Genomic DNA, 26,486 nt, shown 5'->3' on the forward strand with positions numbered 1-26,486 from the left:
TTGTGTAGTCTGCATGTGTTTGTATGATGTGCGTGTTGTGTAATCTGCATGTGTTGGTGAGTTGTGTATGGTGTGTTGTGTGCATGTGTTTGCATGTGGTGTATGTATGTGTGTGTGTTGTGTAGCCTGCGTGTATTTGTGTGTGGCATGTGTTGTGTCGTCTGTGTTTGTGTGTAGTGTGTGTGTGTGCGTTGTGTAGTTTGTGTGTTGTGTGTGTTGTGTAGGTTGTTGGGTGGTTGTGGGGTGTGGTGTGTGCATGTGTTTGTGTGTGGTACATGTATGTGTTGTGTGTTGTGTAGTCTGCATATATGTGATGTGTGTTTTGTGTGTGTTGTGTAGTCTGCATGTTTGTTGTGTGTGTGCTGTGTAGTCTGTGTGTGTGTGGTGTGTGTGGTGTGCATTGTGTAGTTAGTATAGTGTGTGTTGTGTGGTGTGTGCATGTGTTCGTGTGTGGTATATGTGAATGTGGGTTCTGTGTTGTGTAGTCTGTGTGTGGGGGGTGTGGTGTGCATCGTGTAGTTTGTGTGTTGTGTGTGTTGTGTGCATGTGTTTGTGTATGGTGTATGTTTGTTGTGTGTTGTGTAGTCTGTGTGTGGGGGGTGTGTGATGTGCATTGTGTAGTTTGTGTGTTGTGTGCATGTGTTTGTGTGTGGTGTATGTGAGTGTGTGTTGTGTAGTCTGCATGTATTCATGTGGTGTGTCTGACTGTGTATGGCACATGAAAGTGTGAGTGTGTGTCTGCGTTGCAGGAGCTGGCATGGGAAGGGAGAGATGCTGAGGATCCCCGCCTGGCTCCTGGAGGTATCTTGGCCTTTTTGCAGGCTTCACAGCTGGTGGGTGTCCTGGCCCGGGGGCATTAGACAAGCAAGGCTGCAATGATGAGGCTGGAACGTCAGACCCTGTGAAATCAGGGAAGCTGCAAACCTTAGCTCCCTGAGGTGGCTCGATGAGACTTTGCTCACCCTGAGCAGTGGCACCTAGCAGAAGCAGGCGGGAGGATCCCAAGTGGACATTTCTTTAAAGCTGGTGGTTAAGGTTCCTAGACAGGCACAGGGAACTTGTTGGATAAGTCCCAATCACCCCCACTTCTGCATATATTGGATCAGTGTCCCTGCATTGATGCTGTTGCAGCGTCCTTATTTTCCAAGCGCCCATGGCCTAAGAAAAGGCCAAACAGGACCTAACAGGTGTCTGAGGAGGCTGAGAAAAGAGGCTGCAGGCTGACTGCTGGTCTTGGAGACCCCCCCGGTAGGGGGCTGAGGAGGGGCTGCGGGGAGCAGTGAGACCTCTGGAAGCTTCACAGTGGTTCACAAGCGTGGCTGCACATTTAAATCCAGAGGAACTTAAAGCAGCACGTTCACCACACTCCAGCCCAACTGAACACGAATTTCAGGCTTTGTGGTTTTGATCCCCAGGTAATTAGGTTTGTGATTAAGGTTGAAGACCAGGATCTGCCTAGTTCCTTGTGTTGTCCTGGGATCACCTGTGTCTAGACTGTCCCAAGTTACAGAGCTAGATCCTTAGGCCTAACACAGACTCGGGGTCTGAGGCTATGGGGTGGGCCTGGGAACCTGTATGACAATGCAGTTAATAGGATATTTTTACTTAGACCCCAGTCAAACCAAACAGATTGGGCTCCACATAGGGCAAGGGAAAAGTAAAGAAAAGATGCTTGGCTGGCGAAAAAGGCAGGTGGCCCCACTAGGCATCAAACATGTGGCAGGGATAAGCCTGGGTTCTAAGGGGTGTATAGCGGTGAAAAGAGCAGGCTCTGTTGTCAAAAACATGTGGGAGGCAGACAGCCTAATTAACATGTACAATAAAGTGTGCAAATGCTGCACGTGCAGTGCAGCATGAAAATGATACATGTATGATGCAGAGTATATACGCTGCATATGTGATACAGGATGTAAGTGAAACACGTATGCTGCAGGGTGTATCATACTCTGGGTGTAGGCGATGCACGTATAATGCAGAGTGTGAATGCTACATGTATGATGCAGGGTGTAAATGCTGCATGTGCAATGCTGGGTGCAAATGCTTCATGCCGTTGGGCCCTGGCACTGAGGTATGTGCTGGTATCTCCCCGGTGTAGTGATGTCTCAGAACCTGAAGGATGAAACATTGGTCAGAGTTCTTGGTTGCAGACAACAAAATCCACTTTAAAAAAAGAAAAAAACTGGATGGGCCTTAGTAAATTATATTAGGTGGCTCCCACAAGCTCTGGAACAGAGACCCAGCCTGGACACTACCTAGCCAGGAATCATGCAGCCCTGAAACCACCAGCGACATCCAGAGAGACGCTCTGGGGAAAAGCTGTTGCTGCTACCTCTGGCCCTTAGCACCCTCGACACAGAAGCCTGGTCCCCACCACAGCTTCACCCAACGCAAACTAATGCCCCAGAAGCTGACCTCAAGGGCTCAGAGGTGGAGGAGTTGTGTGAGGGCCGCGGGGAGTCGGGAATGGCAGGCACACGTTGGTTCTGGGCTTCCTGTTGCCCTTCCCTGCTGAGTTTGGTCAGTTACTTCACTCTGGTGTGACCAGGCAGCCTCTCCCTGGGGTTCCAGCGTGCCCACAGTGAGGAGGTGCTTCCTCCGCAGCTTCCATAGGGAAGGAAGGCAGAGGCCTGGGGAGGCCTGGCCTGGGCTGACCGCTGAGGCTACTAGAAACGCCACCCTCTGGGCCCCTGGAGCTCTGCGCCAGGGACGGAGGCAGACTGTGGTGGGTGGACAACACTGCGCTTACTCTTGGGGAATGTTTTAGAAACTGTAGCTTCTTTACTTGCTTTCTATAAACACGTATATTGTCCATCAATGGCAAGCATACTTGGAGGGCTGTTTGTGTGGACTGGCGTAGGCAGTCAGGCAGAAACATGCTTTGTCAAGAACACAGAAGGGGAGGCCACAGTGGGGAAAATGGCGGAGGGGAGGGCGAGAGAGGAGAAGCCTGAAAAGTTGCAGCGAGCTGGAGCAACCAGAGGACCTGAAGAGGAAGCAGAAAAACCTGTGAAAACGAAGACCGTTTCTTCTAGTAATGGAGGGGAAAGTTTCAGTCGCAGCACTGAGAAGGGTCAGCTGAAGGAGCTGCAGACCTCCCAACGGAGTCTACAAAGATCTCCACATTGGATTCGCCATAGGTAGTCAGATGACAAAGAAGACATCGGCCATGGCCATCACACTCGGGTCAAGGAGTGAAGCGGAGGAAATGCCTCCAGAAGCAAAAATGAGGATGAAGAATTCTGGAAGGGATACACCAACATTAGCCAGACCAAACTCCTTCAATAAAGGAGTTTGTGTTTTCTGATAACCAGAAGTTATGGGAGCAAAATATAAAATTTCATCTTGGAAATGTCCGTGAACAAGACAATTAAATGATGTGTTTTGAAATTGGGATGGGGGTGGGTGTAAAGTTAAAAGAAACAGTTTCCTTTTTTAAAGAATGGTATAAGGCCAGGCGGGCGTGGTGGCTCACACTTGTAATCCCAGCACTGTGGGAGGCCGAGGTGGGCAAATCGCTTGAGGCCAGGAGATCAAGACCAGCCTGGCCAACATGGTGAAACCCTGTCTCTACAAAAAATACAAAAATTAGCTGGGCATGGTGGCAGGTGCCTGTAATCCCAGCTACTAGGGAGGCTGAGACAGGAGATTTACTTGAACCCAGGAGGCAGAGGTTGCAGAGAGCTGAGATCGCACCATTGCATTCCAGCCTGGGCGGCACAGCGAGACTCTGTCTCAAAACAAACAAACAAACAACAACAAAAAGAATGGTATAAGACATTTTGGGAGCAGCTTTATTTTTTTCGTTTCCATTTTTTTTTAAAGATTGAGAGGTACACTAATAAATGAGAGCTTGAAATTAAAAAAAAAAAAAAAAAGAACACTCTCTCTAAGGCCTTGCTCCTCAAAGTACCCACAGCAGACAGCACCTGGGAGCTCCTAAGAAAGCCAGAGTCCCTGGCCCCACCCACCTGGACCTCCTGCACCAGAATCTGCATTTTAAGGAGACCCCACAGGAGTTTCCTGGGAACACTGAGGTAGAACAAGCTCTGAGCTGGAGCTGTTCTCAGCCTGTGTGCAGAAACACCTGGGGAGCTATTCACACTCCTAGGTCCAGGGCACAGCCCAGACCAGTGGAACCAGTGTGCCTGGGGGTGTGGGGGAGGGTGAATTGCAGGGACACCTATTAATTTTTCCCCAGGCAAGCAGGGCTGAGCATCTGCTCTAGGCTCACCCACCACCTTTAGCTCACCTGAGCCTGCATCTCCATCTACCCGAAGAGTTGCTAATCATGGTCTTTGCCTGACCTTCATCTCTGGACCCTGTGGATCCAGAAACTTCCACTCTACCCTCACTCTCCTGTGTGGCCTCTGCAACTCTCAATAGAGCTGCATCTTGAAACCCTCCTGCATATACCATGCTCGGGCTACTCCACACCCATTAGCCAGCACCTCTGGGTGCAGGCCCGGACAGTGTCATCTTTCAATTCATTCCTGCCACCCACGTGCTGCCATCGACCTCCCTGCATATCCTCATCTGCCATCCCCCCAGGTAAGAGTCCATTGTGCATTATCTTAAACCCCTGTCACCTGTCCCTGCTACAACTTTCACCCTCCCTCTGTCACCTGTGGAGGCCTTGGCAAATATTTGAGCTTGGTTTAATCAAACTCTGTGCTTACTTCATTCCTGCCTCCAAGCAGCCCAGTGCAGGTGGAGGAAACTCCAGAATTCTTGCTAACTAGTCTCATTTTACACTCCCAAGTCAGCATAGCCCTGAGAGGTGACGACTTTCCCTGATCCCTTCGTTCATCCTGCGCAGACACAATCACTTCACCTCTCCTTCGTACTCGAATGCCTTATGCCCTCGCCCTTCTCATCACTTGCAGCTGAGAACCTGGCTCATTTTTCACTGGGAAAATACAAGATAACAAAAGGGACCAGTTACAGGCTCCCACATCTTGTCCACCAACCATTGGCTCTGTTCCAGACAGTGCCTTCCTCCCTGCTGAAGTGGAGAGACTCCCAAAACTTCCTTGGCCAGGCTCACTATGGGCTCCTGAGCCATCTGTCACTCTTGGTCAGTGGCCTGGCTGCTGTATATCCCCTGCTCTGATGCATAGTCGCCAGCTCCCTTTCTCCTGGCTGGATCCCATTAGTGCTCAGCATGCAGGGGATGGCCCTCCGTCTGTCTGTGGACAGTAGATGCTGCCAAAACCCCTGCTGCTTCTCCTCCATTCTCCTTAGGACCCACTGGGGTCAGTCTTTCGTTCCCACCGTCCTACCAGACTATCTGACCTGTCAGAGGGTTTAACACGGGTGGCCACGTCCAGCTTCTGGAAATACTCTTCATGGATGGAGTGGCCCTCCCTCACCTGCCCTGCCTTACTGCAGCTCTTTCCAGACTCCTTGGCTGGATCCCTCCCTCATCTGGCTACTCCACTCCTGCAGCCCCTGGGGCTCAGCCTCCACCTTTCCATCCTCCATTTTCATCCCTGGGTTTTAAACCCCACCTACATCCTGCCAAATGCTACTTGGAGACCCCTAGGTTCAACCCTGAACTCCAGACTCTACATGTCCAATGGACCTCCCTAACTGAATAGACAACAGCATATATACATGCATTCAACACACGCGTATGACACAGGTATGCATGAGTGCATACTGGTAAATTCAACATAGTCCTCTCAAACCAACATATATATCAATTTACTTAGGCACATAAGCTTCATACATACGTACCTACATCTGTCTATTTCAGTCCTAAAAATTCTGCTTACTGAGTAAAGATTGTGGGAATTGTTTTGCTTATTTTATTAAAATCCAGCCGTATTTATAATTTTTTTTCCTGCCCATGATTCTTTGCAGGCGTGTGGACTGATGATTATCATTTTCAGAGCAAATAAACAGAGCCTTCACTGTGGGCTCTTTTGAAAGTCAAAGCACTTCCCATGTTTAGGTTCCTGCTTCTCCACGCCGAAGACATGGTGTGAGAATACAGGGGGAGCTGAAGGCGAACAACATAAACTTATGTTTGAGAAGCACCTTTTACTCTATGAAATAAAGTGAGTGTAAAAAGTAAATAGAACAACAAGGTTTCAGAGCCAGTGCAAGGCAAGAGCTGGGGAGGGAAGAGCTGGCTGGTCAGGGAGGATGCACTGGAGAGAAAAACCATCAAATTGGCTGGGACATTCCAGGACATCATGGAGACCACACAACAGCCCACTGCATCCTGGGGTTCTGCTTCTTACCTGAAAGTGGTGGCAACAAGGGCCCCTTGGTGCTCCTGTGACTGCAGAGGACAATTTGCTTTTTTCTTTTGTTTGTTTGTTTTTTGAGACAGGGTCTCACTCTGTCACCCAGGATGGAGTGAAGTGGCCTGATCTCTGCTCACTGCAACCTCTGCCTCCCAGGTTCAAGTGATTCTTCTCCCTCAGCCTCCCTAGTAGCTGGGACTACAGGAAACTGCCACTATGCCTGGCTAATTTTTGTATTTTTAGTAGAGTCAGGGTTTCACCATGTTGCACAGGCTGGTCTCAAACTCCTGACCTCAGGTGATCCGCCTGTCTTGGCCTCCCAAAGTGCTGGGATTACAGGCTTGAGCCACCTGGCCCAACCTGACAATTTGCATTTACAGCTACATCTTTAACACAAACATCCAAAGAAGATTTCAATGAGCGGGATCCTGGGGATGGCTGGAAATGACAGCTGGTGGCCAGAAGCCCCGGAGGAAGCCCCCTAGTGCCGGACTCTGAGCAGCCTTGAGGGCATGTGACCCAGGAATAACAAAGAGCAAACATGGCCAGACCACGCCGTGGGGTGCAGCCGTAGCAGAGGACGATGGCATGGGCAGAGGTCAGCTTGCTGCAGGATTTGGGGCCAAGTGCCCAGAGCAGGGGCTGGCCCTAGAGGAACCACATGCATTGGCAAGAATGTGATGCACCAGGACTCAGCTGTCCTAATCAGGGTGAAACATAAACTCTGAGGTGAGTTACAGGAAGGACATAACCATGAACCATGAGATCCCAGGTGATGGTGAAGTGTTTTGGCCAGCTGAGAGGTGGGGAATCTGCCACAGGGTAGCCTGGCTGTGTGAGAGCTGATAACAGCACTGTAGGTGGCTCCCAGGAAGGTGCAAGTAGAATCCTGGCCCCAAACAAAACCCATCTTGGGGCAGAGGGAAGGCAGTTCACCTCCTACACTGGATGGGATACCAGGAACTGAGGTCAAAGGCTTCCTAGAATGGCCTTGATCAGGGCGGGATGTGGCCAGCTATAGTGACTAGGCCAGTTGGTCATACTTCCAGGAGGGGTTTCCTCTCTGGAAAGATGGCCAGACATGAAAGCGTGTGGCAATGGGCAAGGCCAGTGTCCTGGCCCAGGACCCAGAGCTGGGGCTCACAGAAAGGACAGGTCTCTGTCTGCCCAGCAGGCAGGTACAATGCCGTATTAACGTTACAAATTATAACAAAGGAATGCTCAGACTGTCCTCTGACACTATGAATACCCATCCCTTTTTAAAAAAAAATTAAATTTGAAGGTACTTTGAAATGATAGATGAGAACAATGCAATCAGGAGAAGCAAACAGCATGGGAATAAATTCCATCAGTAAACTAGGATGGGCCCTATTTTGCACACTTTTCAATGATGACTCTAGAAGCAGCAATGTTAGGTTTTGGCATAGGGTTAATGGAAAGGTTGACATTCAGGTTGATCTGTGAATTTGTTTATGGGGTTCTCTCTCCTCACTTTAGTGCATGCCCTCTCTGAGATGTATTCTGCACTGGAAGGATTTATGAGTAGCATTCTCTCCTAAAGCCCTTTGCAGAAGGTAGACTGTGAAGAGTGTTCCTCAAGGTAAAAATACTGAACAATTAAGAAATCTTCCTGGCTGGGTGTGGTGATGTGTGCCTGTAATCCTATCTACTTGGGAAGCTGAGGCAGGAGGGTCCCTTAATCTCAGGAACTCAAGACCAGCCTGAGCAATATAGTGAGACCTTATCTTAAAGCAGAAAGAAAGAGGAAGAAGAAAGAAAGAAAGAAAGAAGAAAGAAGAAGAAAGAAAGAAAGAAAGAAAGAAAGAAAGAGAGAAAGAAAGAAAGAGAAAGAAAGAAAGGAGGGAAGGAAGGAAGGAAAAAGAAAAGAAAAGAAAAAAGAAAAGAAAAAGAAAGGAAAAGAAAAGAAGCCAGGCACAGTGGCCCACGCCTATAATCCCAGCACTTTGGGAGGCCGAGGTGGGCGGATCACCTGAGGTCAGGAGTTTGAGAGCAGCCTGGCCAACATGGTGAAACCCTGTCTCTAGTAAAAAAAAAAATACAAAAATTAGCCAGGCCTGGTGGTGCATCCCTGTAGTCCCAGCTACTCAGGAGGCCGAGGCAGGAGAATTGCTTGAACCCGGGAGGCAGAGGTTGCAGTGAGTTGAGATCACGCCATTGCACTCCAGCCCTCCAGCCTGGGCAACAGAGTCTAATTCGATCTTGCCAGCTGAAAGATTTCTCCCAGGGGTACAGTATATCACTCATTATTTATGAAAGTCCTCTCCAATTTCCCCCTGTATTCCAGAAACTCATATTTATTATCCAACTTGATTTTGTAGAACATTTCTCATTATTGCTGCAGGGCCTTGGGCTTCTTTCCTTGGACTTTTTTTGTTTTTTTAGGTTGATTCTGCTGTTGACTAAAGACATCAGTGCTGGCTGGGTGTGGTGGCTCACACCTGTAATCCTAGCACTTTGGGAGGCTGAGGCAGGTGGATCACCTGAGGTCAAGAGTTCGAGACCAGCCTGGCCAACATGGTGAAACCTCGTCTCTACTAAAAATACAAAAATTAGCCAGGCGTGATGGCGGGCACCTGTAATCCCAGCTACTCAGGAGGCTGAGGTGGGAGAATCACTTGAACCCAGGAGGTGGAGGTTGCATTGAGCTGAGATTGCACCACTGCACTCCAGCCTGGGCAACAGAGCAAAAACTCTGTCCTCCACAAAAAGAAGACATCAGTGCCAAATGCTTTGGAGAGTCTGGTAGGGAAGCTGGACCTCTCACTTGCCTGAGTTGAAGCCGGGGCCTCCCCTTCTCTGGGGCTGAAGGGGATAGTATTCACCAGTCAGGCGTGACTGAGCCCAGCAGAGAAGCTCTAACATCCAGGATTGGTGGTAACTTCAAAATGTATTTTGCCCCCAGCTTTATTAGGAAATAACAGGCAAATAAAAATTGTATATATTTATAGTGTACAACATGGTGTTTTGGTATATTTATACATTGTGAAATGATCAAATCAAGCTAATGACTATATCCATCACCTCATCTACTTATCAGATTTTTGTGGTGAGAATATTTAAGATTTAATGTGTTCGCAATTTTCAAGTATACACTACATTAATATGAACTATAGCCACCATGCTGTATGATAAATCTTTACAATTTTTTCTTCCTGTCTAACTAAAACTTTGTAGCCTTTGACACACATCTCCCCATTTTCCTCACTCCCCAGACCCTAGTACCTCCACTCTACTCTCTACTTCTATGAGTTTAACTTTTTTAGATTCTACATATCAGTGAGATCACGCAGTATTTGTCTTTCTGTGCCTGACTTATTTTACTTAACCTAATGTCCTCCAGCTTCATTCATGTAAAAAAGGACAAGTTGTTTTTCTCTTTTGGGGCAAAATAGTATTGCATCTTATGTAGGTGTCACATTTCTTTAACCATTCATCCAGTAGTGGACACTTAGGTTGATTCCTTACCTTGGCTGTTATGAATGAAGCTGCAATGAAGATGGAAGAACAGATATGTATTTGAGGTGCTGATTTCATGTCCTTTGAATATACACTCAGAACTGGAATTGCTGGACCATATGGCAGTTCTAGCTTTAATTTTTTGAGGAACTTCCAGACTATTTTCCATACTGGTTGCACTAATTTACATTCCCATCGAGAGTATTCAAGGGCTCCCTATTCTCCACATCCCAAGGATCACTTGTCATCTTGATCTTGTCTGATTGATTGTAGCCATCTAATTGGTGTATCTATCTTGTCTGCTTGATCATAGCCATTCTAATAGGTGTGAGGTGATACCTCTTTGTGCTTTTGGAGTCATATCCTAAAACTCTTTGCCTCCTCGATGTAAACAAGCTTTTTCCCAATATTTTCTTCTGGTATTTTTATGGTTTCAGGTCTTGTGTTTAAATCTCTGTATTACTCTCTTCTCACACTGCTATAAAGATACTATCAGAGACTGAGGAATTTATGAAGAAGAGAGGTTTAATTGACTCACAGTTCCATATGGCTGAGGAGGCCTCAGGAAACTTACAATTATGGCAAAAGGCAAAGGGGAAGCAAGGCACATGTTACACGATGGCAGGAGAGAGAGAGAGAGCGAGGAAGAGGCACACTTTAAAAACCATCAGCTCTTGTGAGAACTTCCTCACTATCATGAGAACAGCATGGGGGAAACCGCTGCCATGGTCCAATCACCTCCCACAGAGTCTCTCCCTCAACACGTGGGGATTACAATTTGAGATGAGATTTAGGTGGGGAAACACAGAGCCAAACCGTATCAGTCTTTAATCCATTTTCAGTTGATTTTGCACATGTTGTGAGATAAGGGTCCAATTTCATCTCTCTGCATGTGAATATCCAGTTGTCCCAACACCATTTATAGAAGAGACTATTCCTTCCCATTGTGTGTTCTTGGCATCTTTGTTGAATACAATCGACTATCAATGTGTGGGTTTATTTCTGGGCTTTCTATTCTGTTTCATTGGTCTGTGTGTCTGTCTTTAGGTCGGTACCATGCTGCTTTGATTATGAGAGTGTAGGAGAGACAAAACTTTACCTTTTCCCATTTAGGATTTTATTTTTGGTTAGGTCTAAGAATTACATTGACACAAGACAGATTTAACAGGAGAAAAGCATACAGGTATATGAGGAAACTTCATAAGGAAATGAAGGCTGAAAGGAGCAGTTAAAGTCAAACACGTATATACTGAATTAGACAAAGATGTGGTAAACTGAGTCAACTGGGTAGAGAAAGTCCTAGGACTAGGAAGATAAGGGTTAGTTTAACAAGATTTGTTTGTACAGAATTCCTCGGCTTCAACTTCCTGTCCTAGACGAGAAGAATTTTACTTTCCTTGTGGTATAGGGAGGACACTTTTCTACAGAAATTCTATCTCCTGCTTTTCAGAAACAGAATGAAGGTCAGAATGATCTTCTTGTACCTGCTGTGTTAAAAAGTGCCTTTGATTCTACATGGTCAACGGGCCAGAGCAGCATATGAATATGCCATTTTGGGGTGGCATATTCTTTACTCCTTCAACAGCTTTGCAGTGTGTTTTAAAACCAGGTAGTGTGATGCCTACAGCTTCATTCTTTCTGCTCAAGATTGCTCTGGCTATTTGAAGTGTTTTATAGTTCCATATAGGTTTTAGGACTTTTTTTTATTTCTGTGAAAAAAATATTATTGGAATTTTGATAGGGATTGCATTGAATCTCTTGTAAGACCAGGAACAAGATAAGAATGCTCATTCTTACCACTTCTATTCAATATAGTACTGGAAATCCTATCCAGAGCAATTAGGCAAGGAAAAAGGCATCCAAACTGGAAATATAAAGAAGTAAAATTGTCTTTGTTTGCAGATGACATGATCTTACATTTAGAAAACCATAAGGATGCCACCTAAAAGCTGAGAATCAATAAGTTGCAGGATAAAAAAATCAGCCTGCAAAAATCAGTAGCATTTCTTATATGCTAACAACAAATTATTCAAAAAAGAAATCAAGAAAATAATCCCATTTACAATAGCAACAAAAAATACTTTGGAATGAATTTAACCAAGGAGGTGAAAGATCTGTAACTAAAAACTATAAAACATTGATGAAAGAAATTGAAGAAGACACACGTAAATGGGAAGATATCTGTCAATGAATTGGAAGAATTAATATTGCTAAATGAATTTTATGGCATTAATTACAAGGCAGCAGTCTCAACTATGGTTGTTACAAGATTAACCATCTCTGGGAGGTAAAACAATTGTGTTTCTAAAACTATACCCTTGAAATTTTAACTGCCCCTCTTCTGCTTCTGGGAAAATGAGGTCTGTAGGGACCACCAGGGACCTCCAGGGATCCATTGTCCTGGACGTTGTCCTGGAGGTTCTATCTCAGCCCATTTTGCAGCCATGCTAAATACGTGGAATGTTACAGTGTAGCTGGGAGCTGAGGGGCTCCTGTCTTTACCAGGCTCAGGTATTAGGGAGCCGATGAAACTAGGCTTAGGTTTGAGTTTCAAACCACCAGAGTAAAAGGGAAAAGTACAAAGAGGAAAATAGTGACTATGACAACAAGGATGGCAAATAGAAATAAAAGTAACCAGGAGTGACAATGTTTATATCTGCACATGTGCAGGTCTTTGTGACATGTGGGATGGGTTGGCCTGGGAAGGTGCCTTTTCCCCAAGTCATATCAAGTCAGAACTGGAGCTCTGAGACCAGCAGTCCTCCCCTCCCCACCTTCTTCTTCCACACCTTGCCTCACTTCTGCAGGACAACGCCCTGCCTCGGCAGAGACATTATTTTAAGCCATTGATTCCCAAGCGAGATAGGTATTTTTTCACAAGCAAAGGGAGATTAAAGTATATTACTGCTCATGACATGGAATCATGCACCTGTAGAGCTGGAAGTCACCCTTAGTATATTCTGCCTTTTCACTTGATTCCAGCGGGAAGATCCATTTATTCCATAACCATTTATTAATGGTTATGCAAAGTATGGAAAGCAAAATTCATCTGATCTAAACCATTCCACTTGTCCCTACATGAGGCCGGTGAGGTTGTTTAAAGTCTATCAGGGAGGAACAGACAAAATAGCAACCAAATAAAAGATGGAATTAACAAGAGCACATCCAGGTGAGGGAGGCTGATGAAAGCGCCTGAGAGGTACTGAGCCTCGAGCCGGTGCTGTGTCTATTCTACTTCCCCTGCCAGCTTGTGGATGCTGTGAGGAACACACCATCATGGCATGAGGACAGTGACTGAGTGGCACCTTAGCTGGGAGATCAAGGAAGACACGTCTGAGGATGTGCTCACCTGTGATTGATGGATTGGCTAGGAGGTTGAGCCATGCAAAGATAAGGGATGACCAAATGGTGAAGGCAGAAAGAACAGCCAGTGCAAAGGTCCTGAGGTAGCAACCAGCCTGGTATATTGGGGAAGAGTGAGAAAATCAGTCTGCCCAGAGCATGTGAAGCCAGGGTGAGAAGGGCTCAAGCCAAGGTCAGGATCAAATCCCACATGCTTTGTATTGGCTTCCTAGGGCTGCTGTAACAAATGACAACAAACTTAGTGAATAAAACAATATAAACGTATTACCTTACAGTTCTGTAGATCAAACATCTGACACAGGTGTCACTGGATTAAGACCAAAGTGTCTGCAGGGCTGGTTCCTTTCTGGAGGCTCTAGGGCAGTGTTCGTTTCCTTGCCTTCCCCAGTTTCTGGAGGACTCCTGCATTCTGCGGCTTATGGCCCCTTCCACCATCCTCCAGCTCCAAACCAGTGACATCCATGTCAGCCCAAGCCTTTCTCAGGCTTCCATCTCTCTTGTTCCCCCTTCCCCTTCAATGACTCTGTGAGGACCCAGGGCCCACATGGATAATCGGGGATGATCATCCTTTTTCAAAGTCAGCTGATGAGTGACCTTAATTCCATCTGCAATCTTTGCTATGTAAGATAACATCTTCGTGCCTTCTGGGGCTTAGGATGTGGACATCTTTGAGGAGTCATTATTTTGTCATTGTTAGTCCGGAAAGGAGTGTAGGTTTTTATCCTGCATGTGGCAGGATGCCATTGGAGGGATTTACATTGGCAAGTATTCTGTTTAGGGAACCCTCAGGATGTTCCTAGTGCCTGCCATGGCCCCTCTCACAGGAGCAGCCCCCCGGCTGCCAGACCCTCGCTAGGGCTCATCCCAAATCACAGCTGCCCCTCATGTGTCCCTCCACATGGGGAAGGAGAGTTGAGTGGCTGCTGTCTGCCATACAGCTGCTCCTGGCCAAGGCCTCTCCCTGATTCAGCCTTACCTGCATTCCAGAGATATCTGAGTTATTTGTTCAACAAGAGAGTGATGTAGTGAAATGTCCACCTTTTGGGGATTTTTAAATAAGAAGAGAAACCAAAATACCTTAGAATTGATTTGGAGTTAGGCCCCCTTCATTTCTCAAGAGAGAAACACATAGTTTGAGACTCCCATCTTTCTTTTCGGTAACCCTGTCTCACTTGCCTTCCCACTCATTTAAAAAGTCATCTTCAGTGTCATCCCTAAGTTATTTAATCATTCATGTTAAGGGATCTACTTGCTGTGATCAATAGTCTTACATAATAGTCTTTAGGAAGGAAGTGGAGCTGCCATCCTATTTAACTGGTTATATAGGCTAGCACAGAAAGTTCCAGGAAATGACTATAATCACAGTAAATTGTGTAAATTAGCACAAGTTAGTAAAACTGGTGAAATTAGAAAATCTTTGTTTTAGGGATAAACTTCATGAAAGCCTGAAAATTAACTCTTTAGCAGCTTGCATTCCAGTTACCTTCAAAACTGTCAGATTCTGCAGAAGTGATTACAGCACTTGACAGCAACCCCGGACCAGGAAGAGTGAGGGGAAGCAGGGCTCTTCCCAAGGCGGCCAGGGGTGTGAGATGGAGTTTTGACCCTAGTGAATATCTCTTCACTGTTTTCAGGAGTGGAAGATAAACTTGCTGGCTTGGACACACCTGAAAACACTGACTAATGTGTATTTCTTTTTTTGTTTGTTTGTCTGTTTAGACAGAGTCTTACTCTGTTGCCTAGGCCGGAGTGCAGTGGCACGATCTCAGCTCACTCCAACCTCCACCTCCTGGGTTCAAGTGATTCTTGTGCCTCAGCCTCCCAAGTAGCTGGGATTACAGGTGCTGCCACCACACTTGGCTAATTTTTGTATTTTTAATAGAGATGGGGTTTCATCATGTTGGTCAGGCTGGTCTCAAACTCCTGACCTCAGGTAATCTGCCTGCCTTGGCCTCCCAAGTGCTGGGATTGCAGTCGTGACCCACCACACCTGGCCTAATGTGTATTTCTTGAGCACTGTAATAGACTGGTCTCTCAGGAGACAAGTTTGTTCTGATCATGTGCCAGGTGGCAGATCAGTGGAGCAACTATGGACAGGACTCCCTGCAGACACCAGCAGTGGGTGGGCCACCCTGTGGGGCTCACGGTGTCAGACAGTCATGATGACTCATGGATGGTGCAAAAGGCGAGAGATTTGGGGCTGTGATTTTGGATTCTCACTTTTCCCTGGCAACAGTGCTCACAATAAGCCCTCCCAGGATCTTTGTTTTGTGTTATCACAGTGGAAACAAACAGGAATTACTGTTTGTTAAACTGGAAGAGGAAGTCTCACCTAGTTGACTGCAAGGATGAATAATAAAATGTCTTTAATCTTCTCCTGGTACCTTGCTATGTTTGCAGCGCTGATAGTTTAATATGCATTTCTTTTGTTCTGCTCTTTAGCATGACTGATAGTTTGTTGCTGATTTATATTTTTGTTTTGTTTTGTTTTGCTTTTGACCTACGTTCTTCTGGTTTTAAATGGTTTTCTTTTCATTTTTATTTATTTATTGATCTAATTTTGTCATGTGAAAATGTCGTATTGGTCTTGTGTATTTGTCCTCCAATATTTCCTTCCTTTTCAATCTTTCTTTCATTGCATTTCAGGCATTTCACTCTCACACCTTTGATTAGCTAAACAATTGCTAAATATTCACAAACCAAGTAAAGAAATGCTCAAAAATGCACATGATTTTTATACAACCTTATTCATCTTAGTGTTCAAAATAGTGATACATGTTTAACAATACCTATAGAAATGAAAAGTTGAACTTCCAAAATAGCAAGCAAGTAAATTCTCAGAAGCTAAAGTCCACACTGGTGAGTTTTCAGTGCAGCTTTTGTGGGCACTGTCTCCTGATATGTGGGACAGCAGGCTTTGCCAGGAGTCCACAGCAGGAAGGCACCTCATTTTGCCACCAACCTCTACAAGCCTGAAAGTCAGGAAACAAGGTTCTGCTAGAACCATGCTGCCTATAATGTTCTCACTGGTAGGACAAACCCTCAAGGGCTTTGAGGGTGGACACGAAAGTGGCTTGGCTGTGGGTGGCTCTGGAAAACGTTTTAAGCAACTTATAACTTTTTACATCCATACCATGTGACCTGCAGGGAAGTTTTCTCAAAAAAGGTCAGTTTTTTTCAAATCTCTTTGCCTGCTTTCACTGCCTTTGACATCTGTGGTGGAACCTAAAGACAGAGGGAGGGGTAGTTGGGTGGATGGCAGGTGCGTGTGCAGAGACACCTGGGGGAAGGTGACCAGGGTAAAATCTGGATGGTAGGATCTTGGGGTTGGGTCTGTTGGTGCTCACTGCAGAATTATTTTGGCTTTTCTGTATGTTTGAAAACACAATAAAATGTTACAGCTGAGGGGGAAGACAGAGGTAGATGGGATGATGGCTCAGGATCTTTGGAATCCCTATGATTTTGATTTCTTGCTAGTGACTTCTGTGCAAAGAGCAGCAGAGTTCAGCTAGAGCAGGGTTCCCCAACCCCTAGGCCACAAACTGGTACTGGTCCATGCCTGTTGGGAACTGGGTCATACAGCAGGAGGTGAGCAGTGGGTGAGGGAGCATTACCACCTGAGCTTCACCTCAGCAGCAGCATTAGATTCTCACAGGAGCATGAACCTTATTATGAACTGCACATGTGACAGATCTAGGTTGTGAGCGTCCTCTGAGAATGTAATGCCTGACGATCTGAGGGGGAACAGTTTCATTCAGAAACCAAATGCCCCCACCCCACGCACACTCCATGGAAAAATTGTCTTCCACAAAACTGGTCCCTGGTGCCAAAAAAGTTGGGGACCACTGAGCTAGAGAACACTCACTGCTCTAGCCGGGGCTGGCTGTTTTCTCAGTCTGGCAGATGTGGGGTTGAGTCTTTGCAGTCGATACCCAGGCTCTTGGGTGGAGATCAAGCTCTTTTCTTTTTTCTCTTCCTGTCCATCTGGATCAATGCTGAGCACAGAGGGCATTTGCAAATACTATTTTTGAGTGCACTGGCTAATTGGCTCTTGTATGGGTGTATTTCTCATTATGTTGGCAAACCACAAGGGGCAGTGAAAACTGAGTAACTGATGTGTTTCTCAGTTATAGATATTTTTTTGAAGCTTAGCAGGTGTCAGGGTCTGGGAAGACGAAGCTTAATGACAAGAACACTGCTTTTAAGCAGTTTAGAGAGAACAGTGATCATTGCAGTGTGATGTGATGCTGTGGCGTAGAGGTTTGCTCAGGGGGCTTCCAGCTCACATTGGTCAGCTGTGGGAGCTGTCGACCACTCCTGGCCTTTACCCCCTTGGCCTCTCCAGTGGCCTCCCTCAAACAGCCCCTGAACGGGCCCAGCCTCTAACCTTCTGGGCCCCAGAAGGACTGGGGAGTCAATGCCCAGGATCAGCTTTTATCAAAGAGGAACTGACAGTGACAACCATGTCCCTTGCTCCTTGAGAGGCTAGTACTGAAGATGACCTACGGAGGTCCTCAGCAGGACTGAGTCCTGAGCCCCACATATCCACAGCACCTCATCAACACACCCTTCCTTGGTTCTCCTCCCTTCCCTGGTTCACTTCCTCTCTCCCCTGGAACTGCTTCCTAGAATCATCTTCCAAATAAACCACTGCAACAAAACTTTGTCTTAGTGTCTGCTTTTGGAAAAAACCAAACTAGGACACAAGCCTTCAGAGCCTAGAGCAGGGAAGTGTCGCTCGTGGTGGGCTAGAGCTTCCAAAAATGTGGAGACAGGGGGAAGGGCTGCATGTTTGGGAAATATTTTTAATTGAATTAAGAAAACACCCAGTTTTAAAAAATCATCTAGAGTGGAGTTTTCTATCCTTGGCACTATTGACATTTTGGGCTGGAGAATTCTCTCCTGTGGGGCTGTCCTGGGTGCACCAGGAGGTTGAGCAGCATCCCTGGCCTGGTCCCTTTAGTTGCCAGTAGAGGCATCTCCTCCCAGTTGTGACAAACAAAAACATCTCCAGAGGTTGCCATGTGCCCCCAGGGGGCAAAAGTCACCTCCAGTTGGACTGATATAGAGCTTCTGGAGGAGTTTCAAGGTACATCATCCTTCCCAAACATCCGTGAAGTGTGGGGGGCTCATGTGAGGTAATGACATACTTCCTTTTTTTCTGGGGCTTAATTAGATTTGAGTAGGGTGAGCCCTGCTCCAATATGACCAGTGTCCTTATGAGAAGAGGAGAGACACAGAGAAAGAAGGCATGTGACAATGCAGGGAGCAATGGGAGTGAGGTGCCTCCAAGCCAAAGGTTGCTGGCAGCACCAGAGGTGGAGGAGAGAGGCATGGCACAAATTTTGCTCTGAGCCTCCAGGAGGAACCAACATTGCTGACTCCTTGATTTTGGACTTTTGGCTTCCTGAGCAATGAGAATAGAGTCCTGTTGTTTTAGGCCCCTGGTCTGTGGTCATTCGTTACAGCAGCTCCAGATCATGAGCCCACCTGCCTTCCAGCATTCTCACCTCTGGACTCTAGTTAGTTTCTCAGAGCCTTGGCTTCCTGTGTGTGGTGGAGGAAGCTGAATCACCAGAATACGTGGCGTGCTACCTGACAGCCTGAGAGTAATGCCACATTCTTTCTTTGCTTGGATTTAATTAGAGTTGGCTTGAGGCACTGCTAGCCAAATGTAGCAGGAAGCCATCATCACTAACTTTGAGGGGCTGTGGTCCCTTCCTATGGAGGATGCTTTTACCTCAAGAGCATCCCTTCTGCAGTCCTGAAGATGTGTCTACCAGGCTTTTGTTCTCCATTGGGAAGAGCCCTCCCAGCTCAGCCAGGTTGCAGCTGTTGTGGCTGCTTCCTAGGGGCCACAGGATGTGGCTATCCATGGCTGGCACCTGCAGGAGCTGGAGTCTCCCATGCAGCCAGCTCTCTGCCCTGGTAGAGTTGGACCAGGGGAACTCTCCCTCCCCACTCAGAGCGCAGCTCCTCAGATGACAGCCCTGGGACCCAGCTGCCCTGGCAAGGCCCCTGAGGGTGGTACACCACCCAGGCTTTAATCCCTGTCTCCCAGGGAGCCAGAATCTTGTCTCCAAAAATTCAACTCTGACCACTTTCACTTTCAAACTCTGACACAGAAGGTCCATCGTTCAACTTCCTGGGCAGAGTTTAGTTCTCAGATGAGTTTAGTAGATATCGAGGCACAAGGTCCAGTGTCCATTTTCCTTAAGCACAAAGGCCGATTCCTGCCCCTGGAAGAAAGGAGGGCCAGACCTGGAACTGCCCCACTCTGGGGAAATTGCTCTCCTTCCTTCCTAAGGAGTCCACGCAGCAAGGGCAGCATCCTTAATGCAACACAAGCCTGTTTCCTGTTCTGACAGAGGCCAGAAATCCCACGAAGTCAGAACGGGACGTCGCTGGGCAGGACTCACATCCCTCATTCCCTCTGATGCGCAGCAGAAGATGGACTGTGGGTCCCTAATGTTGTGGTTAATCTGTGGGTGAAGCTGAACACTGAGCAACATAATTTGCTCCCACTGTTCCCGACTCACCAGATGAACACGGTTAGTTTGAGTGTGGAATTGGGTGGTGTATCTACCCTCAAGGGCTGCTCTTTTGTGGCCCCGACCACACTGTCCAGGGCACCTCTGTCCTCTGCAGGCGGGTCCCTATCTCCCGATGCCCACTGATCCCACTGACTCAGCACTGTGGGCTTACAGGGCGTCCCTTACAGGGGCCAGGTGAGGTGAGAGCTGCCCTGAGCAGAGTAGCTGGTGCATTGAAGGGATGTGTACAGCAGCCTGGTGCAGAGTGGCGGGGAACTGTGGGCACCAGACCCCCCAAGAGGAGGCTGAATAGGGCTGGGTCACAACTTCAGTCTGCTGAATGTGAATGGGGCACTGTTAAATGCAGGTTCTCAGGTTTGAATTTGGTGGTCTTAGGAGTAGCTTTTAATCTGTGTTTTAAATTAATATTTCCAGGTGGTGTATGCACAATGCCCTGAGAAGCAAGAGCTTCTTATGTTTTTGGGGGGGACAAAGGAATGGATACTTAATTGTGCAACCTCACCCTGGTGGGAGAGCTGAGGGATTCCTTTGTACTCCACGCCCACTCCATCCTGGTGTGGTGGTGAAGACAGTGGGAAATGAGAAGGAGCTTGCTTGTGCCTTCCTGCTCTTTTCTATGAAAGGCTGGCACTAACAACCCCATCTTTTCTTGGGTGCCCCTCTTTTGGGTTCTGAGCACTATCAAGCCAATGCAATGGCCTGTGATGGTTCACCCAATCCCCCATTCTATGAGGACCACGGGTCCTTAAAAATCTATCCTGGTAGGACAATGGCTCTCAAAGTGTGGCCCCAGGATCAGCAGGGCCAGCATCAGCTAAGAATTGCAAATTCTCGAAGCCCACCCTAGATCTGCTGAGTCAAGAGTCTCTGGGGTAGGGCATTGTTTAAAGTCCTCCAGGGGATTTAGCTGTATGGGAACCACTGCAATAAAGAATAATACGTTTTGCACCAATGCAGACCAGCTGAGGGAAAATTCAGCTCATGTTCGCCAACACCAGAATTGGTGGCCTTGTTGCATCATCATTTTGATGCCCATTTTCCAGGGAAACCAGAAGGCATCCCATCTCTCTATCTCTTTCCAAGCTGGCTTGTCTCCCGCCAGAAACTTTCTCTGACCTCCTTCTTCAAGGCTGGATGATGAAGGCCTTGTCTCAGCTCCCAGGGCTCCTTCTCTCACTAGCAGACCCCAGAGAGCAAGCCCCATGCATCATAGCACAGGCCAGGGAACAAGGTGATGACCCTCCCATGATGGTCTTCATGATGGCCATGAAGTTGGCCAAATATCACTGCCGGCAACATTGCTTGACTTCCACCCATAGAAAGGTGCTGAGTATTAGTCAGGGTCCTCTAAAGGAGCAGAACCAATAGGATGCGTGTGTGTGCGTGTGTATGTGTGTGTGTGTGTGTGTGTGTGTGTAGACAGAGATACTGATTTCTTTTAAGGAACTGGCTCATGTGATAGTGAAGGCTGACAAGTTCAAAATCTGCAGGGCAGGCCAGCAGGTTGGAGACCAGGGAAGAGCGGAAGACTTGATGCTGCAGCTGGAGTCCAAAGGCAAAGACAGTCTGGGGGCAGAATTCCCTCCTCTTAAGGAGAGGTGAGTGTTCCCCTGAGGCCTTCAACTGACTGCATGAGATCCGCCCCCATTACAGAAGGGAACCTGCTTCACTCAAAATCTAGTGATTGAAATGTTAATCAACTCTTAAAAATACAGCAGGTGTTTGACCAAACATGTGGGCACCATAGTCTAGCCAAGCCACCACATAAAGTTAACCATCACATCAGTGACACCATGGGAGCAACACAACTGTGCAGCTATCTGGAGAAGTGTTAGGTGGGAGCCATTGTTCAACTGTGTTGGATGCATGTATCTGCTCAAGGACATGCACGTGTACACACAGGTGTGCACATGCGTTCACAATCACATGTGCACATGCACATATACACACACATGCACACACACGCACACACACACAATGCGTGGATCACAGTGTGAGGCAATGACCACCCAACAGTGCCCATGAGGTGAAATCATTAAACTGAGGTCTTGATTTGACCATCCTCCAAACACACGTTTTTCTATGCAACACAAAGCAGGTCAAAAGCCATTCTGCATCTGACCAGAGCCCATCTCCCAGAGGCCAGGTCTGTAACTCACAACCCAAGGACTTTTACTGGTTTCTGTTTGATCCTCCTCTCTAGGAAACTAGCCCTTAATGCATGAGGAATGAAATTCTCACTATCTGCAGCTAATCAAGCCATGTTTGTTATCCCTAGCTAGTATGACTCATTAATTTTCTGCCATGGTGTCTACCTCACAAAAAGTATTCTAAGTAATCCGTGCCTGCCGTGAAGAGTTTAAATACAGTATTTTGGCCTTTAGTGGACAGTGATGTCTTTTTCCCGCAATCCATTTCTCTCCATTCTTAAAAACAATAGGGATAAAAATCGAAGTGTTCAAAGAGCTACTCCTTAAATACTCTGACTCAGCCTGGACGATCTCACTGGTGTGTGCTTCTTGCAGGCAAAATAATAGAAGAGTCTCCATTTCCCTGGGCTTTAAATTCATGATGTTTTCAATAATTTTAAACTTATGACAGTGAGCACATTTAAGTGAAAGTTTTTGAAACTGTTTTTGTCTTGTTTGCCTTTGTCTGTGGTGTGTTTATACAGGACTGTTTCACAACTGTGCTATTGTGAAAGACATAAACAGTGAAGACGTGTGAACAAGCTCTCATGGCCCAGTGGATTATAGCTGTGCATGAAGTAGTGAGTGGAGAAGGGGGGCAGCCCAGCCCTAAGCAGGGGCTGCAGAGAGCCCTGCGGACTTTGCTGGAAAGCCTGAGCCTCTCTGGGAACAGGGCACATCTGTTGAGCAGAGTCAGGTCATGGAGCCGCTCTGGTTGGGGAGGAAGGGGCAGCTCCAGCTGCTAAGCTTGGCTGAGAAGATGCCACTGGCCATTCTAGGGCAAGTGTGCCAAATGCTTCCGTGAGCAAATGCCTTTGCTCTTGGTTGCTTTCATCAAAGTTTCAAAGAGATCTGTGACCCTCTTCGTTTGGGTGTTTTGCTGGAGTGTGATGAAGTTGTGACTGCAGGGCCTTGTGGTGGAGGCAGGAGTGTGGAAACAGCCCCACTGGGTGTGGATGATGCATAAAGATTCTCAGTTGTTAGTTGAGTCACCAGATTGGTGGCTGAAAGCTTCTTCAGAATTGGGCAAGCACAGTAATGAGATTGATTCCCAGCTTTTATTGGCCTAATGAGCTGGCACTAATTTGGACATGCCACTTCACACTCAAGTTTGCATATCTATAAAATCGAAAGGGGGCAAAGTAATCCCTTAATAGTAGGCATTTTAGCATGGACACACTCGAGTGCACAGAGTGCCAAAGTGTTGGCCAGGCACGTTTGCAATATGAAAGTTTGAACTAGATTTCTCTTGGGGAATTCATATACACATTATAAAATACGTGGTGTATTTATATGAGCACTGGGAAAAGAAGTGACAAGCGATTTGTGGAGTGTAGGTGAAGCCGTTGAAGAAATCCAGTCTGCATTCAGCTCTGTACTTGGCAACGTTTCTGGAAGGACTAGCAGCAAACGCTTCTATTCTGGGAACAGTCTCTCCCACCTTTGCACTTTCCCTATCAGGCGAGTGTGGGCCTTGGTGATTAGCTGAGTCTCAAAATAAACGGCGCCTGTGTCTCCAGGGTCAGATTCCAGATGCTGAACAATAACCTGCCAGCATGGGGGAGACTGAAACAAAAGCCCCTCAGGAAGTGATGCTCTATCTTGGTTGAGGAGTTGGCACGTTTCCAGAAGGGATGTCTCCCGGCTGTCAGGCCATCAGGACCTTCAGCGTTCGCACGTGGCTCCACTGCAGAACACACACACTCAGAACAGCATCAACACTGTGTCAGCACCCCATTATAACTTCTCTTGTTTTCCTTTCCATAAACTCAAGAATTCTTCTCTGGCAAACTTCATTTTATGGAGATGCTATTATTCTTCATCTAATTCAATTTTCCCGCACCCAAGCCTTCACCCATAAGAGACAATATCACAGCCTGAGAGAGGAGGCTGGCTCTGTAGGAATGGCTTTGAGAGCATTCGAATCTTCTGATCATTATTTCTGATGAATTGAGACTGGCAGGCATTAGCCAAAGTCAGAGGAAATCAACTAACACCTCTCTCCCATTACAAAGGAGAAGTAACTTAAAAAGTAACTTAAAAATGTTGAAAGATGTCATGTGTGGTGGCTCACGTCTGTAATCCCAGCACTTTGGGAGGCTGAGGAGGGAGGATCACTTGAGGCAAGGTAAGGCATAGGCAACATAGTGAGAACCCATCTCTACCAAAAATTTTAAAAAACAGCAGGGTATGGTGGCACGTGCCTGTTGTCCCAGCTACTTGGGAGGCTGAGGGGCCAGAATTGCTTGAGCGTCAGAGTTTGATGATGCAGTGGGCCATTACTGCGCCACTGCATTTGGGTTACTGAGTGAGATCCTGTCCCCTCCACCCCAAAATATAACAAAAATTTTTTAAAAATTTAATGTTGAAAAAGTAGATAGAAGAATCTATTAGCCAAATAGAAGGTAAGTTTTGATAGGAAGAGATGCAGCAAGTGACATCCTGCCCCTCCCCCACACTGTGCGCACAGACACAGACACATGCACACAGGGACACACATGGATATACATGCACACACATGCATGCACATGCACATGGACACATACACACACCCAAACACATGCACGAACACACATATACCCACAGGTACAAGTCTTCACACATGCACACATACTCATGCACACAGAGACACACATACACACATGCACGTGTCTGCACACATGCACACATACTCATACACACAGAGACACATACACACATGCATACACATGCACACACACACATCCAGGCACACACACGGACACACATGAGCACACATCTTATGGCAAGAGCCCCACAGCCCTCTTTGCTCATCTTGCCCTGTTTGGATTCCTGCCCCATGGGACAGGGTTAGTGACTGTCTACTCATAGTGATTTCAGGACCAGGAGAAACTATTCCCCCACCATCCCCACTGTCTCCTACCTCCTTCACTTACTTCTGCTGACTCATGCCTAAACTAGGTGCTCATTTTGTTTGAAACCAAGTAAGACGTTTATGATTTGTTAAAAATCCCCAAATCTCTGAGCCCAACAGTCATTAAATCTTCGTATGATGTATTTGCAAATCCCCTCCTGAGAACATGTACAAAAACCCCTGCAGGGGCAGGTGAGTTTGGGAGCTGTGAATGCATCTTTGCCTTCTCATCTGTGATACACCCAGGGAATTTTTATTACAAACAAATGAAAAAACTTACCTAATATGTAATCCCTTTGTCTCAGCAATTCTCCTTTCAGGTCTGTTTCCTAGAGAAATTCTATGACTAAGCAGGAGACACACACAAAGAGATTTGTAGCAGCAATTTTTAAATGCAGAAAGTTAGAAACAAGCCAAATGTCCATCAACAGGAGATTGGATAAATAAATGGTAGTATCGTTCCAAAGTAGTAAAAACACAAGTTCTTAGATTTACTTTTAATAATGTAGATAAGTCTCTCAAACAAAATGCTCAAGGATAAAAGCAAGTTGCTGAAGAATGCGTGTGTTATGACACAATTTATAAAGCATTAAAGACATACAAAGCAAACACGCAGAACATTCTAGCAAATTTCATGGGAAATGCAGCATGAAAAATGGTTGGGAATGAGGGACCTGACAATGGGGACATTGTATAATTATATTATATTGTTATATGCCGTAAATACTAAATAGAATAAATAAGAAATAATTAAAAATCAAAAGAGGCAAAGTGTGCTACAAGTATTAATTTTTCTACACAAGTCATGAGTGTTAAATGAACACAATGTTATATTCTGAAAAAAAAAAAAAAAAAAAGACTCACTAGCCACCCCGCTGGAGTGGAAGGTGATTGCTGGCATTAGGGTGGTGTTTGTCTCACCTATGCTCTTCCTGTCCAGGCAATGAATCCTGGAGAATTTGCCTTTCAGTTGGTTGGTTTTCATTCTTTACGTCACCCCTGCGAAGTCAGGATTCCCAGGCAATGTAGAAATAAGCTGGACCATGAAGTGGGCCCAACTTACCTGGAAAGTGCTCCGCGTGCTCCTGTACCCTGCGTGTGTTGGGAGTGCCTGGTGCTGCAGGCTTCCCTGCTTTCCAGTGTGGATAAGGAGCCCCTGGGCATGTGGTGGGCCTGTCCTTCAAGGAATACTGCAGGCAGCTGCCCAGGAGGCTCTCACAAGGAAAGGAACAGGAAATATTTGCTGAGATCAATGTGGTTTATCCAGCATTTTCTCAGGAAACCTATGTTGGACTTTCAAGGAACGATCAACCCCTATTTGAATAAGGGTTTTATACAACTTCAAGTTTCCTCTAAGTCCACCCCACACCCCCATTTTCTTTAAAAAGCACAACCTCCCTGAAGACTACAATGGTTAAAACTTTGCGTGACCCCTGACCTGCTTTATTCTCTCCCAAACAATCGAAAGTTTACACAAAGAGTTCTTTTGGGGGAACATTTTATTGTTTATCAACTATTTTTGTTCGGTCTGGTGGGCTTCTATTTGTGTCTACAGTCTGTCATCAAACATAATTTTATTTTAGTTTAGTATGTTTTGGCAGAAAATAAAGATCACCATATCAGAATAAAGGATCAATCTAATGACAGATTTTTGTACCAATGCTCAGTGCCTTTGTGTCCCCAGTAAACTCTCCGATGGATCCATCATGATCCCACACTGCGGGGAGCAGGTGCCAGCCTCCTCCATGCTCAGGCACAG

General features: G+C 46.4%; 1 pseudogene; it reads left to right on the forward strand.

The window, feature by feature from the left end:
- Positions 1-2,916: 2,916 nt before the first annotated feature.
- Positions 2,917-3,371, forward strand: LOC115835559 (annotated as a pseudogene).
- Positions 3,372-26,486: the final 23,115 nt, after the last annotated feature.

Source organism: Nomascus leucogenys, chromosome 1a (assembly GCF_006542625.1).
Source record: "Nomascus leucogenys isolate Asia chromosome 1a, Asia_NLE_v1, whole genome shotgun sequence".
Classification (NCBI taxonomy): Eukaryota; Metazoa; Chordata; class Mammalia; order Primates; family Hylobatidae; genus Nomascus; species Nomascus leucogenys.